Genomic DNA, 14997 nt, shown 5'->3' with positions numbered 1-14997 from the left:
TTCTTTAAAACATTTCACATTATCTATAATGGGGAAGGCTTAAAACAAAAAAAGCATCTTTGGCAGCACATTCATCTTAATCCAAGCAATAACTTGCAACATCAAAGGAAAAAATAACACTTGCCCAATCTATAGCCTAGTGCAATTGGTAAGGTTAAATATGTGGGAGACCCAGACACGATTATTAGGAATATATTTATAGGGTACTGAACTGGGAGCCAGTTCCAAACTAGACCATTTCCCCTGGAATCCTTATTGAATCACTCACACATAAGCATATCAACAACATAAATATTCTTCCGTATTTCAGGATTGGTAGGAAATGGTCCAGTTTGGAACCGGGCCCCAGTTCAGGAGCCTTGACTTTAACAGGAGCCCATATATTTAACTTCACCAATTAGCCTGGGCTGAACTAAAGATTGGGTAAGTGTTACATTCTTTCTTTTGACCTTGCAAGTTGTTTTGAGTCTGTTCCAATGTTTATTCCCATAAACTTATTATGTCTTGCATGAGCACTTCAGTCGCGCATATTTTTCAGTAGGCTGAACTAGATTTTCAGCCCCACCCACAATATGTTACATTTGGGGAGTTGGGCAATGTGGGTATGAATCGGATGCTCTTCATTGTTCAATATTTGGTGCTGGGTCCAGCAAGCAGTGGAACAAGATTCTTTGGGTGGATCTCTAGGAAAAGAAACAGTAGCCCAGCACCAACAGGAAGCTTCTAAAGAGAAATTGCTCAGTTTTCCATGGGACAGCTCTTGGGATATTTGAAGATGCCTATAATTTATAAGCATCAAAAAAACGAAGATCATGGCCACTGGTCCCATCACCTCCTGGCAAATAGAAGGAGAAGAAATGGAGGCAGTGAGAGATTTTACCTTCTTGGGCTCCATGATCATTGCAGATGGTGACAGCAGCAACGAAATTAAGAGACGCCTGCTTATTGGGAGGAAAGCAATGACAAACCTAGACAGCATCTTAAATAGTAGAGACATCACCTTGCCAACAAAGGTCCGTATAGTAAAAGCTATGGTTTTCCCAGTAGTGATGTATGGAAGTGAGAGCTGGACCATAAAGAAGGCTGATCGCCGAAGAATTGATGCTTTTGAATTATGGTGCTGGAGGAGACTCTTGAGAGTCCCATGGACTGCAAGAAGAGCAAACCTCTCCATTCTGAAGGAAATCAGCCCTGAGTGCTCACTGGAAGGACAGATCGTGAAGCTGAGGCTCCAATACTTTGGCCACCTCATGAGAAGAGAAGACTCCCTGGAAAAGACCCTGATGTTGGGAAAGATGGAGGACACAAGGAGAAGGGAACAACAGAGGACGAGATGGTTGGATAGTGTCTTCGAAGCTACGAACATGAGTCTGACCAAACTGCGGGAGGCAGTGGAAGACAGAAGTGCCTGGCATACTCTGGTCCATGGAGTCACGAAGAGTCGGACACGACTAAACAACTAAACAACAACAACATAATTTATAAGCTAGGTAAAGGTAAAGGGACCTCTGACCATTAGGTCCAGTCGTAACCAACTCTGGGGTTGTGGCGCTCATCTCGCTTTATTGGCCGAGAGAGCCGGTGTATAGCTTCCGGGTCATGTGGCCAGCATGACTAAGCCACTTCTGGCGAAGCAGAGCAGTGCACGGAAACGCCGTCTACCTTCCCGCCCGAGTGGTACCTATTTATCTACTTGCACTTTGACGTGCTTTTGACCTGCTAGGTTGGCAGGAGCAGGGACCGAGCAACGGGATCTCACCCCATCGTGGGGATTCGAACCGCTGACCTTCTGATCGGCAAGTCCTAGGCTCTGTAGTTTAACCCACAGCACTACCCTTTTAATTTATAAGCTAAACTTCCCCAAATCCCTCAACCGTTTCTCATCAGGCTTGGTTTACACGGGACACTTGTTCCATTCAATTGCACTTGCCATGTTACTGCCCATTCACTCATTTCGGAGGGGTCCTTTTGGAGACCCCTTCTTCCTTTCACCCCCCCCTCAATATACTATCATCCTCAACTTTGGCCACCTCACTGCTCTTCCCTGGCGCTGGACTGTTGAGGAACAAGTTAAAAAGAAAGAAAGAAATCTGCTCTTTGCCCTTCCCAATCCTTGGAGAACTCTGCTTTCCCCTTCTGTCCATGGGGAGAACTCTCTGCTTCCTGCTGCTTCACCAGTTCCTGATGCCCTCGTGGAACACTCCTCTTCTGAATGGCGGGAGGCATCAGGAATGGCAGGGAAGCTACTCCCTTGCCAGCGCTCGTACGCCCCGTCCCGAATCCCAGCCAAGGCCGTGGGAGGCTGGGACGCGGGAGAGGCAGCAGAGCTGACGGAAGGAAGAGCCCGAGAGAGACGTCACTCGCGGGGGCGGGGAGGCTGGGGTGGACGGCAATAAAATGTCTGCCCTCGCTCCGACGGCAGCAAGAGGTTGAACTGCAAGGATGGCGCTGAGCGGAGTCAACCAGAGCCACGTGCAGCCCGTTTGGGCCGAGATCCCGTCCCGTTCCGCAGACATCGGCGCCCAGGCTGTGCCCAGGTAAGCCCGCCCCGTCGGGCAGGGACCCTCTCCCGATGGCGAGGCCATGGCCCGCCCCTTCTCCTCTTTACTCTCGTTTCCCGCAAGCTGACCTTCTTCTCCCCCTCCTCCCGTAGCCGCGTCCCCATTAGGACGCAGCTGATAACCATAATCTACAAGTCCGTCTACCGCCGCATCCTGGAGGAAGGCGAGGGCGACCCCAGCAACCTGAGCGCCCTGCCCGCCCAGAACCTGCTCGCGGACCCCGTCAACTCCAGGGTGAGTCTGTCTCCCTCCCCGTCGGGCGGGGGCTCCAGACGTGGGTCCCTCCTTCGCCCCTTCGCGCCGCTCCGTCCTCTCCGTCTAACGCTCCCCGCCTTCGCCCCTCCCGCAGCTGCCGAGCCCAGACATCCAGGTGGTAATGGACGTCAACGTCCGGGCTCCTAGATAACAGCGCCAGCGTCTCCATCGACAGCCGCCGCAGCCCCGTCATGCTGACCTCCAAGTACCGCTAGGCTAGAGAAGCAGCCGCACCCTCCGCAGAAGTGCCGCCTGGACGTGGCAGCCTCGACCTCCCCCCCCCCCCCCCCCAATAAACCTGCTTTTAGCTCTCACTGCTCTCCCGGAGTCTATTTAGGCTGAATGGGGTGGGGGATGCGGGGAAATAATGGAGTTGGGAAGGACACTCAGAGTCATCTAGTCCAAACCCCGGAATCAAATGGTCCCTGGCAGGCGGCCATCCATCCTCTGCTTAAAACCTTCCAAGGAAAGGGATTCCACCACCTCCCGGGAGTGTCCCTTCCACGGGGGAATATCTCTATAGCAGGGGAGCCTGCAGGCCTGGAGGGGCCCAAAATGGCAGGAAACACCATTTGGCTTCTTGAGAAGGGCTTCCTTTGAGCCGGCAATGCCCAGGCACAGGCTGGAGGCCCTTCACGAGAGGAGACAAGGATTCTCATTGGCTTCTATTTTTTAAAAATCACATTTTAAATTTTTTTTTTCATTGATAACATCTCAATTAATAACATATCAGATCTTGCCATGTCATATCCAAAATAAAAACAATAAAAACAATCCAATTAAACATTTCATCCCCCCCGCCAACCTGCTTTTAGGTCTCACTGCTCTCCCGGAGTCTCCTTACGTGGGCAAATCACAGAATTGTAGAGTTGGGAGGGACTCACAGAGTCATCTTGTCCAACCCCCTTCAATGCAGGGATCTGAACCAAATCATCCCTGACAGGTGGCCATCCATCCTCTGCTTAAAACCTCCTGGGAGTGTCCCTTCCAAGGTAGAATAGCTCTGTAGCAGGGGACCTGCAGTTTGGAGTAGCATTCTCTGACTATGTGCAGAGTACATTATTGACACTTTTGAGGAATTCCAGTGGACCTCCGTCCTGGATCAGGATAAAGGAGTCCAAATCCAGGTAGCCTTAAGCTCCAATACCTGCTGTTGAATAAATTAACCATCAGGCTGGCATGCAATGTTTGCCTCATGACTTCAGAGCTTTGCATGGACAAATTACATATTTTTTCTTATGCAACTATCCCTCCACCTCCTCTTGTGTCCCTTTTTTCAACATGATTATAGGTTTATTTTGTTGTTTCCTCAGTTCTGGAAACTTCTGTTAACAATCCTGCTGTTAGTTAACCTTGCTGTTAGTTAAAGGTAAAGGTAAAGGTACCCCTGCCCGTACGGGCCAGTCTTGACAGACTCTGGGGTTGTGCGCCCATCTCACTTAAGAGGCCAGGGGCCAGCGCTGTCCGGAGACACTTCCGGGTCACGTGGCCAGCGTGACATCGCTGCTCTGGCAAGCCAGAGCCGCACACGGAAACGCCGTTTACCTTCCCGCTGGTAAGCGGTCCCTATTTATCTACTTGCACCCGGAGGTGCTTTCGAACTGCTAGGTTGGCAGGCGCTGGGACCGAGCAGCGGGAGCGCACCCCGCCGCAGGGATTCGAACCGCCGACCTTTCGATCGGCAAGCCCTAGGCGCTGAGGCTTTAACCCACAGCGCCACCTGCGTCCCCCTGCTGTTAGTTAATTTGCTGCAAATTGCCAGAGCTACTCCAGTATCTATGGCAGTATTTATGGCTGCTGCTACTTTTACAGCTCCTGCCTGACCAACAAGCATCTTGGGACGGAGGCAATAAGCAGACTGTGCTATAAATGACAGGTTGTGATACTGGAACTGAGGGCCTACGAATGAAATTGATGGACAGAAGTTTCAGAACAGGGATGGGGCCTGAACGTCCTAAAAGGGACATTCCAGAATCAAATAGGAAACCAGGATGGCTTCTGTAAATCTGGGGTTGTCCCTAGAGAATTGGAGGATCTGGTGTCTTAGAAACATATTTATGATAATCCAGCCTGGTTCTCCCATTATTTAATCTCACCTATTAGACTGGTCTGAATTACAGATTGGCTAAGGGTTCCTTTTTCTTTTCATGTTCCAAGTTGTTGTTTGAAGTCTGTTCCTCTGTTGATTTCGACAAACCTATTATGTTGTGTATATTTTTATGTTGGCTGAACTAAATGTCCAGCCTCAGGCTCAATACGTTACCTTTGGGGTGTTTGGCAAGATGGGACTCTGAGCAAGTGGAGGGAATGGGTGAAAACGAAGAGTCACTGTGTGTTGAGGGTGCTAAGTTGGAGGCAGGAGGAAGCCCTCCAGACATTCCTGTGAAGAACTCCAGGGGCTTTACCAGGGCCTTGGCTGTGGACTTCAACCAATGTTTTCTTTCCTGTGTTCCCCAAAGCAGGTGGGTATTATAGGTGTGGCACAGTGGGTGCACACTGCTAGAAGGCAGAAACATGAGTGGCATCAGAAACCCTGGGTTAACTAAACCAGAAGTTAAGGAGAAGAGGGGCGAGTGTGGCCTTGCAGGCAAGAAGGCACATTAAGAAGAAACCCCCACAGTCATCTGGTCCAGCCCTCTGCAATGCAGGAATCTCAGCTAAAGCATCCCTGACAAGCAGCCAGCCAACCTTTGCTTAAAACCCTCCCAGAGAGGAGAGTCCACCACCTCCCGAGAAAGTCTGTTTCAGAACAGCTGTATAGCAGGGCCTGGAGGGACCCAAATATTGGGAGAGCACCATTTTGCCCTTGGAGAAGGGCTCCGTGTTCGCTGGCAATACCAACACCCCAGGCTGGAGGTTCTTCAGGAGAGGAGGCAAGAACTCTCACTGGTTTCAATGCTCAGTGGATTATGTGGGAATGTTCTGGGGTGCAGGAGAGGATATATTGACTAATTATATCCTTATCCAACTTGTGCTAACAAGTTCCCAAAATATCAGCAGAGTTTATAGACATTCCCCTTTAAGTTCGCAACGGTAACGCTTGCACAGGTTCTCTAGAACCTCTATAATAATTACTCTGGTAATTTCCCCTTTGTTCCCTCTTAAAATACAAGACACAACACAGTCTTTATAAAAGTATAAAAGAGTTTACTCACGTTCTGTTCACAATATGATCCCAGAAGGCAGACAGCTTTAAAAAGGGTTACATACACTCAGAATCTATCTTATAGGAAGATAGTACTGTCCTCTCTTGGCTGAGAGTCAAGAGGGCATGTTGCTCCTTCAGAAGATGAAGATGAGAGAGAGATATATGGCTGCCTGCCCTGTGCTTTTATCATTTACCTGCACAGGTGAAGCCACACCCACCTCTGGTCACATGCGGAGGAAGTCCGTCCTCAGGAAGTTTACCTGCTTGCTAGACAGACATCCCTCCCCATGTTCTAACATGTACACTCTAGGAATGTAGTCATTGACTGCTCCTGTGTTTACATCCCACAGATTTGCCCCCAAGACCAAGCTGTTCAGCACTGAAAGCACACAGCACCAACTTGGCCACACCCGCTCTATGCATTTAAAACACTATGGGCAGCCACAACTTCCCCAAAATAATCCTGGGAACTGTAGTTGGGCTTTGAGAGTTGTTAGGAGACCCCTATTTCCCTCCCAGAGCTACCATACCAAGAGTGGTTTAACAACCAATCCCTCTTCCCAATACAGTGGGACCTCAGGTTAAGAACTTAATTCGTTCTGGAGGTCCGTTCTTAACCTGAAACTGTTCTTAACCTGAAGCACCACTTTAGCTAATGGGGCCTCCTGCTGCTGCCGCACAATTTCTGTTCTCATCCTGAGGTAAAGTTCTTAACCCGAGGTACTATTTCTGGGTTAATGGAGTCTGTAACCTGAAGCGTCTGTAACCCAAGGCACCACTGTAATAATTCCCAATCCTGTGGAAATTGTAGCCTAGTGAAGAGTCCCCTAGCACCTCTCAGCACCCTTATCAAACTACAGGATTATTGAGCTTGTTTGGAGGTTCTCAATGTGGATTACAAAATTTTTGCAGACATTTTGGCAAAAAGATTGAAAAGAGTGCTGATAGAGGAGATTCATAAGGACCAAACAGGCTTTCTCCCAGGGAGACATATGTCAGATAATGTGAGGAACATTATAGACATTTTGGAGCTGTTAGACGTTGACATTAATAGGAAGGCAGTCTTGATTTTTGTGGACGCGGAGAAAGCCTTTGACAATATCTGTTGGACTTTTATGAAAAAGAATCTCCAAGGAATGGGGGTAGGCCAAGGTTTTGAAAATGGTATAGGTGCAATATATTCTAAACAAAAAGCTAAGTTAATTGTAAATAATGTGGTAACAGAAGAAATATCCATAGAAAAAGGTACACGGCAGGGATGCCCAATATCCCCTTTGCTTTTTATATCAGTCCTGGAGGTTCTGTTAAATATGATTAGAAAGGACCAGTTGGTTAAAGGAGTTCAGGTCGGAGTTAGACATTACAAACTAAGAGCATTTGCAGATGACCTAGTATTGACCTTGCAACAGCCAGACACTAGTACTAAAAGAGTATTAGAATTAATTGAAATATTTGGTCGAGTAGCAGGTTTTAAACTGAACAAACAAAAAACGAAAGTGTTGGAAAAAAAATTTAACAATGGAAGAAAGAGAGAGTTTTCAGAATGAAACAGGCTTGGAAATAACAAAAAGGGTAAAATACCTGGGGATAAACTTAACATCCAAGAATGTGAACTTATTTAAGGATAATTATGAAAAAAGTTGGTCAGAAGTAAAGAAGGATCTGGAAATATGGTCAAGGTTGAAACTTTCCTTGTTAGGCCGAATTGCTACTATTAAGATGAATGTATTGCCTAGAATGCTGTTTTTATTCCAGACGTTGCAGATTTTGGACAAGATGGACTGTTTCAAGAAGTGGCAGAAAGACATATCAAAATTTGTCTGGCAGGGCAAAAAGCCCAGAATTAAATTTAAGATTTTAACTGATGCAAAGGACAGAGGGGGGTTTGCCCTGCCGGACTTAAGACTTTATTATGAATCGGCAGCTTTCTGCTGGTTGAAACACTGGCTACTTCTTGAGAACACTGACATTTTGGATCTGGAAGGGTATGACAATAGTTTTGGTTGGCATGCATACTTATGGTACGACAAGGCAAAGGTGTATAAAAGCTTTAAAAACCATATTGTAAGGAAAGCATTGTATAATGTTTGGATTAGATACAAAGATTTGTTGGAAAGCAAAACCCCTAGGTGGGTGTCACCAATGGAAGCTAGGGAAGTAAAAAAGCTTAATATGGACTCCAAATGGCCAAAATATTATGAAATTCTAGAATATGATGATGAAAGGGTTAAACTTCAGAGTTATGAGAAACTAAAGCCCAAGGTTCGAGATTGGTTGCACTATCATCAGATAAATGAGACATTTAAACAGGACAGGAAAATAGGATTTCAGAAAGAGAGGTCAAAATTAGAAACAGAATTGTTGGAATCCAATACCAAGAATTTATCGAAAATGTATAACTTGCTGTTGAAATGGAATACACAGGATGAAATGGTGAAATCAGCAATGATTAAATGGGCACAAGATATTGGTCATGATATTATGTTTGCTGACTGGGAACAGTTATGGACCACCGGTATTAAATTTACTGCATGTAATGCTTTAAAAGAAAATATTATGAAAATGATCTATCGGTGGTACATGACCCCAGTCAAGCTTGCAAAAATTTACCATTTGCCTAATAATAAGTGTTGGAAATGTAATGAGACTGAAGGCACTTTTTACCACCTTTGGTGGACCTGCCCAAGGGTTAAAGCTTTCTGGGAGATGATCTATAATGAAATTAAGAAGGTCCTTAAGTGGACTTTTCCTAAGAAACCAGAGGCTTTTCTCTTGGGCATGGTTGGCCAATCGGTGCTAAAGAAGGATAGGATTTTCTTTATGTACGCCACTACAGCAGCAAGAATTCTACTGGCAAAGTATTGGAAGATGCAAGAACTACCTACTCTGGAAGAATGGCAAACAAAGGTGATCGACTTTATGGGACTGGCCGAGATGACGGGCAGAATCCGTGACCAGGGGAAAGAGACAGTGGAGGAGGACTGGAAGAAATTTAAAATATATCTCAAAAACAATTGTAAAATTGAGGAATGTTAAGATGTCAGGGGGTAAGAGGTAAAGAATTGCAGCAGTAACTAAAAAAATAAAGGGAATTTTATGAAAGGGAATTAAGACAATGGACCTAAGGGTTGCTAAAGAATCATTAAACAAGGATGCAAGGAAGGGGAGGCATGGGGAAGTCAAAAGAAAGAAGGGTATGAAATGAGGAATTTAAAATTACATGGGTTTAATTGTTATGTGCCCTATCTGTTTTTTGTTTTTCTTTTGTCTGTTCTGTTGAGTTTTTATTACTTGTTTGAAAAATCAATAAAAATTAATTTTAAAAAAAACAAAAAAAACAAACTACAGGATTATTTGGGGGAAAGCTACGACTGTTCAAGTGGTATGAGTGCTCTAGATGTATAGCCAGGATGTGGCCCTTGTTTAGCCATGCACAGAACTCAGGATAGTTATCTCTTCTTTATCTGCTACACCAAGCAGTGGAAAGAAAGGCATGAGGCTTGGGAGTGATAAAGACTCTGAGATGATGCCTACCCTGACTTGCTACTTCTGTTTGGGTGCCACGATCTTGCACATGAACACAGCTCCCCAAAGCAGGATGTCCCGGACAGCGTTCCACGGACGCCTTGAATGGGTCACACAGAACCCCTGAGGTCCACGGACCACTGACTGGGAACCACCGGTTTAGAGAAAAGGCAAGGAAAGGGTGCCATGATCAGAATCTATAACATGATGCATGGTGTGGGACAGGTTTTTCTCCCTCTGGTCACGCTATTACTTGTGGACAACCAGTGGAATTCTATTAGGTGGAACTGCTTGCAGAAATGTGCACCTTAAGCAAACAGGTGGACAAAAACACACATCTAAGGAGAAATGCACATTTGAAAAGCTGAGGTATTTTGTGAGGGCTTTAAAATAAAATCACCAGCTGATGTACGAGTCTGGCGAACCGAACTCAGGATTGTAAAAAGGGGAAACTGAGAAATATCGGAATTGTCCCATTTGTTCCATCTTTCCACATACAGCCATTCTTTACCTTCAGGAACAAACTCCATCCTCTCTTGTGACCATCAGCTCTTGGGGTCATAGTTTCAGAGTTCTTGCCTACAGTGGCTGCTGCTGTCAGTGCTTGGCAGCCTTGGAAGGTTTTAAGCCGAGGATGGATGGCCGCCTGCCAGGGACGAGTTGGTTCAGATTCCTGCATTGAAGGGGGTTGGACTAGATGGCTCTGAGTGTCCCTCCCAACCCTACAATTCTGTGATTTCTCCGCACCCCAGTCCAGCCTATGGAGATTCGGGGAGAGCAGTGAGAGCTAAAAGCAGGTTTATTGGGGGGGGGGGGGGAGCGGACGTGCTCGAGGCTGCCACGTCCAGGCGGCACTTCTGCGGAGGGTGCGGCTGCTTCTCTGGCCTAAGGTCAGCAGACGGGGCTGCGGCGGCTGTCGATGGAGACGCTGGCGCTGTTATCTAGGAGCCCGGACGTCGACGTCCATTACCACCTGGATGTCTGGGCTCGGCAGTCGCGGGAGGGGCGAAGGCGGGGAGCGCTAGAGGGAGAAGGACGGAGCGGCGCGAAGGGGCGAAGGAGGGACCCACGTCTGGAGCCCCCGCCCGACGGGGAGGGAGACAGACTCACCCTGGAGGTGACGGGGTCCGCGAGCGGGTTCCCTGTGCCGAGGGCGCGGGCGACGGTGTAGTGGAGGGTCGCCGCGTACAGCGGATGTTCTCCGAAAGGGACGGGATCTCGGCCCAAACGGGCTGCACGTGGCTCTGGCTGACTCCGCTCTGCGCCATCCTTGCACTTCAACCTCTTCGGTGCCGTCGGAGACCGAGGAGCCCTTTTTATGCCGTCCATCCCACCCCCGGGGGGCGTGTCCCCCTCGGCTTCCTCCTGCCGTCGGCGCTGCGTTCATGCACGACTTTCTCATAAATAGGTTTATGGGAATTAACAGAGAAGGAGACTCCAAACAATAACTTGGAACATCAAAAGAAAGAATAGCTCTTGCCCAATCTATAGCCTAGTGTAACTGGTAAGGTTAAATATGTGGGAGACCCAGACACGATTATTAGGAATATATTTACAGGGTACTGAACTGGGAGCGAGTTCCAAACTGGACCATTTCCCCTGGAATCCTCATTGAATCACTCACACATAAGCAAATCAACAACATAAATATTCTTCCTTATTTCAGGATTGGTGGGAAATGGTCCAGTTTGGAACTGAGCCCCAGTTCAGGAGCCTTGAAATGTATTTCTCATCATCCAGCTTGGTTCTCCCATATATTTAACTTCACTAATTAGACTCGGCTGAACTACAGATTGGGTAAGTGTTACGTTCTTTCTTTTGACATTGCAAGTTGTTTTGAGTCTGTTCCTATGTTTATTCCCATAAACTTATTATGTCTTGCATGAGCACTTCGGTCGTGCGTATTTTTCAGTAGGCTGAACTAGATTCTCAGCCCCACCTGCAATATGTTACATTTGGGGAGTTTGGCAATGTGGGTATGAATCGGATGCTCTTCCTTGTTCTATATTTGGTGCTGGGTCCAGCAAGCGGTGGGACAAGATTCTTTGGGTGGATCTCTAGGAAAAGAAACAGCAGCCCAGCACCAACAGGAAGCTTCTAAAGAGAAATTGCACAGTTTTCCATGGGACAGCTCTTAGGATATCTGAAGGTGCCTATAATATCTGCATGAAGAGAAAATGAAGCCTGGGCCGAGTATGGTTTGTGGGAATCAAAACATATTTGCATATATTTGGGTGTGGAGGGCTTTGCATAAATTGCATAAATGAGGGAAGAGCGGAGCACACACTGACTAGCTGGATGTTGGCTGGAAGAAGAGAGAAGCAAGGAGGGCACACAAGAGTAAATAAAAAGTATTATACTGTTCCAAGCCTTGCCTATCATGTAGAGCGGACAGCAGGTGGACTAGAACAGTGTTTCCCAAATTTGTGTCTCCTCCTGTGGATGAACCACAACTCCCATCATCCCTAGCAAGCAGGACCAGTGGTCAGGGATGATGGGAAAGGTAGTCCAAAAACAGCTGGAGACCCACGTTTGGAAGACACTATACTAGAATCATGAATGGGAATTGTGGGCTTTCTGAGTGGGCTTTGCAGCACCCTGAAGATGGCAGGAACTCAAGAGGTTTTGGGAGTTTCCCCTTTCTCCCCTCTTGTGGCCCTTCATATTCACAGTCCCTCATTTTCAACAGGGCGATACTAAGAAAGAATTGAAAGGCCAGCAGAATTAGCCTCATCCCACCAGCTCATCCTCACCAGCAAAGGGCTCTTTAACCCCTTCTGTAACCCCAGAGGCTGAACAGCAAGCAGAGGCCTCTCAGCTCCCATTTACTATCAGGGCACCTGCTGGGACAAGAAAAAGAGAAGGACATGGCCACCCTTTGCCAGAACGCTGTCTGCCACCTACAGAGCCAGGCTGGCAACCTGCCTCTGGTATCATGAAAGCAAAATGCAAGCACTCTTACTGTCCCTCTTATTAGGGACTGTTCCTATTTCCTGGTCCCCATTAATGTTGCTGTTATCGTTGGCATCTGTTTGTCTCAAGACACAAATAAATCACAGCCTCCACTTTGCCTATTGCTTTTCGCATTTCAGGGACGTCAAGCTGAAATGTTCTTTGTGCAGAGTTACTAGCATGGCTGTTCTTCAGAATTCACCCTCCCTCATCTGGGCTCTAGAAATTAAATCACCACACGGAGAAATGGGTCCGTCTTGTCTGCAGTGCCAAATGAGTGGAAACTGCAGGGAAGCGGGCTAAGCCCTCGGAGGAACGTAAAAGCTATTCAAACAGCGAAGCGGCCTGTGTGTCTGGGGTGCTGTAGGGCAGGGATGGAGAACCTGTGGAACCCCCCTGACTTCCTTGGACTCCAACTCCCTTCAGCCTCAGGCAGCATGGCCAATGGTGAGGGGTGAGGGGAACTGGGAGTCACAAGGATCGGGGAGGAAAAAGAGGAGGTTTCTTCCTTTTTAAGTTGTTCATCAACAGTCCAGCGTCAGGAAAGAGCAGTGAGGTGGCCAAAGTTGAGTATGATAGTACATTGTTGGGGGGGGTGAAGGGAAAAAGGGGTCTCCAAAAGGACCCCTTCGAAATGAGTGAATGGTCAGTAACATAGCAAGTGCAATTCAATGTAACAAGTGTCCCGTGTAAACCAAGCCAGATGAGGAACTGTTGAAGGATTTGGGGAAGTTTAACTTGGGGAAGATTGAGGGCACAAGGAAAAGGGGACAACAGCGGAAGAGATGGTTGGATAGTGTTCTAGAAGCTACCAGTATGAGTTTCACCAAACTGCAGGAGGCAGTGGAAGACAGGAGTGCCTGGCGTGCTCTGGTCCTTGGGGTCACAAAGAGTCGGACACGACTAAACGACTAAACAACAACAACAAAAGCTTATAAATTATAGGCATCTTCAAATATCCTAAGAGCTGCCCTATTGAAAACTGTGCAATTTCTCTTTAGAAGCTTCCTGTTGGTGCTGGGCTGCTGTTTCTTTTCCTAGAGATCCACCCAAAGAATCTTGTCCCACCGCTTGCTGGACCCAGCACCAAATATTGAACAATGAAGAGCATGCGATTCATACCCACATTGCCAAACTCCCCAAATGTAACATATTGCAGGTGGGGCTGAGAATCTAGTTCAGCCTACTGAAAAATATGCACGACTGAAGTGCTCATGCAAGACATAATAAGTTTATGGGAATAAACATAGGAACAGACTCAGAACAAGGCTCCCGAACTGGGGCCCAGTTCCAAACTGGACCATTTCCCACCAATCCTGAAATAAGGAAGAATATTTATGTTGTTGATTTTCTTATGCTTGAGTGATTCAATTAGGATTCCAGGGGAAATGGTCCAGTTTGGGCCTGGCTCCCAGTTCAGTACCCTATAAATATATTCCTATGAATCCTGTCTGGGTCTCCCACATTTTTAACCATACCAGTTACACTAGGCTACAGATTGGGCAAGTGTTATTCTTTCTTTTGATGTTCCAAGTGATTGTTTGGAGTCTTCTTCTTCTCTGTTTATTCCCATAAACCTATTTATGGGAAAGTCGGGCATGAATGCAGCGATGCACGGCGTAAAAAGGGCTCCTCGGTCTCCGACGGCACCGAAGAGGTTGAAGTGCAAGGATGGCGCTGAGCGGAGTCAACCAGAGCCACGTGCAGCCCGTTTGGGCCGAGATCCCGTCCCTTCGTGAGAACTTCAGCGAGGGGGCCAGGTAAGCCCGCCCCGTCGGCCAGGGATCCTTTCCCAATGACGAGGCCATGGCCCGACCATTCTCCTCTTTGCTGTCTCCTGCAGGCTGTACGCGGCGACCTTCGCCTTTGCCATCGACGCCTTCCTCAAGAATCAGAACCCGCTCGTCAACTTCAGGGTGAGTTTCTCTCCCTCCCCGTCACGTGGGTCCCTCCTTCGCCCCTTCGCGCAGCTCCGTCCTCTCCGTCTAATGCTCCTGACTTCGCCTCTTCCGCAGGTGCCGAACGAAGACACCGAGGAGGAAGAGAGCATCTTCAGCCAGGCTGCGCTCATCGTCAAGGCGGTGCTCTCATTCCGCTAGGCCAGAGAAGCAGCCGGCGCCCTCCGCAGAAGTGCCGCCTGGACGTGGCAGCCTCGACCACGTCCCTCCCCCCTCCCCCTCCAATAAACCTGCTTTTAGCTCTCACTGCTCTCCCCGACTCTCCTTAGGCTGAACTGGGGTGCCGGGAAATCACAGAATTGTAGGGTTGGGAGGGACACTCAGAGCCATCTAGTCCACCCCCCTTCAATGCAGGAATCTGAACCAACTCCAACTTCGCCAGTCCAGCTGCAGACATTTGAAACACTATTATACCACTTGGACCAGCCATGGCTTCCCCCAAGTAATCCTGGGAACGGCAGTTGGGCCTTGAGAGTTGTTGGGACCCCCCTATCCCCCTCCCAGAGCTACAATACCAAGAGCGCTAACAATCAACCCCACTTCCCAAGGAACTGTGGGAATTGTAGCTCTGTGAGGGGTCTCCTCACGGCATTTATGT

At 47.8% G+C, this 14997-nt stretch overlaps 1 long non-coding RNA gene across 1 annotated transcript; it reads left to right on the top strand.

Moving 5' to 3' along the window:
- Nucleotides 1-2687: 2687 nt before the first annotated feature.
- On the top strand, nt 2688-14605 carry LOC307201484. The gene is made up of 3 exons (XR_013832728.1): nt 2688-2795; nt 2911-3031; nt 14541-14605. It is a non-coding gene; the product is annotated as an uncharacterized lncRNA (long non-coding RNA).
- The last annotated feature ends 392 nt before the right edge of the window (nt 14606-14997 follow it).

The sequence above is a fragment of the Podarcis cretensis genome (genome assembly GCF_951804945.1).
Source record: "Podarcis cretensis genome assembly, chromosome: 13".
Taxonomy (NCBI): Eukaryota; Metazoa; Chordata; class Lepidosauria; order Squamata; family Lacertidae; genus Podarcis; species Podarcis cretensis.
Note: the sequence above shows the minus strand (reverse complement) of the source record. Positions and strands in the feature narration are given on the sequence as shown.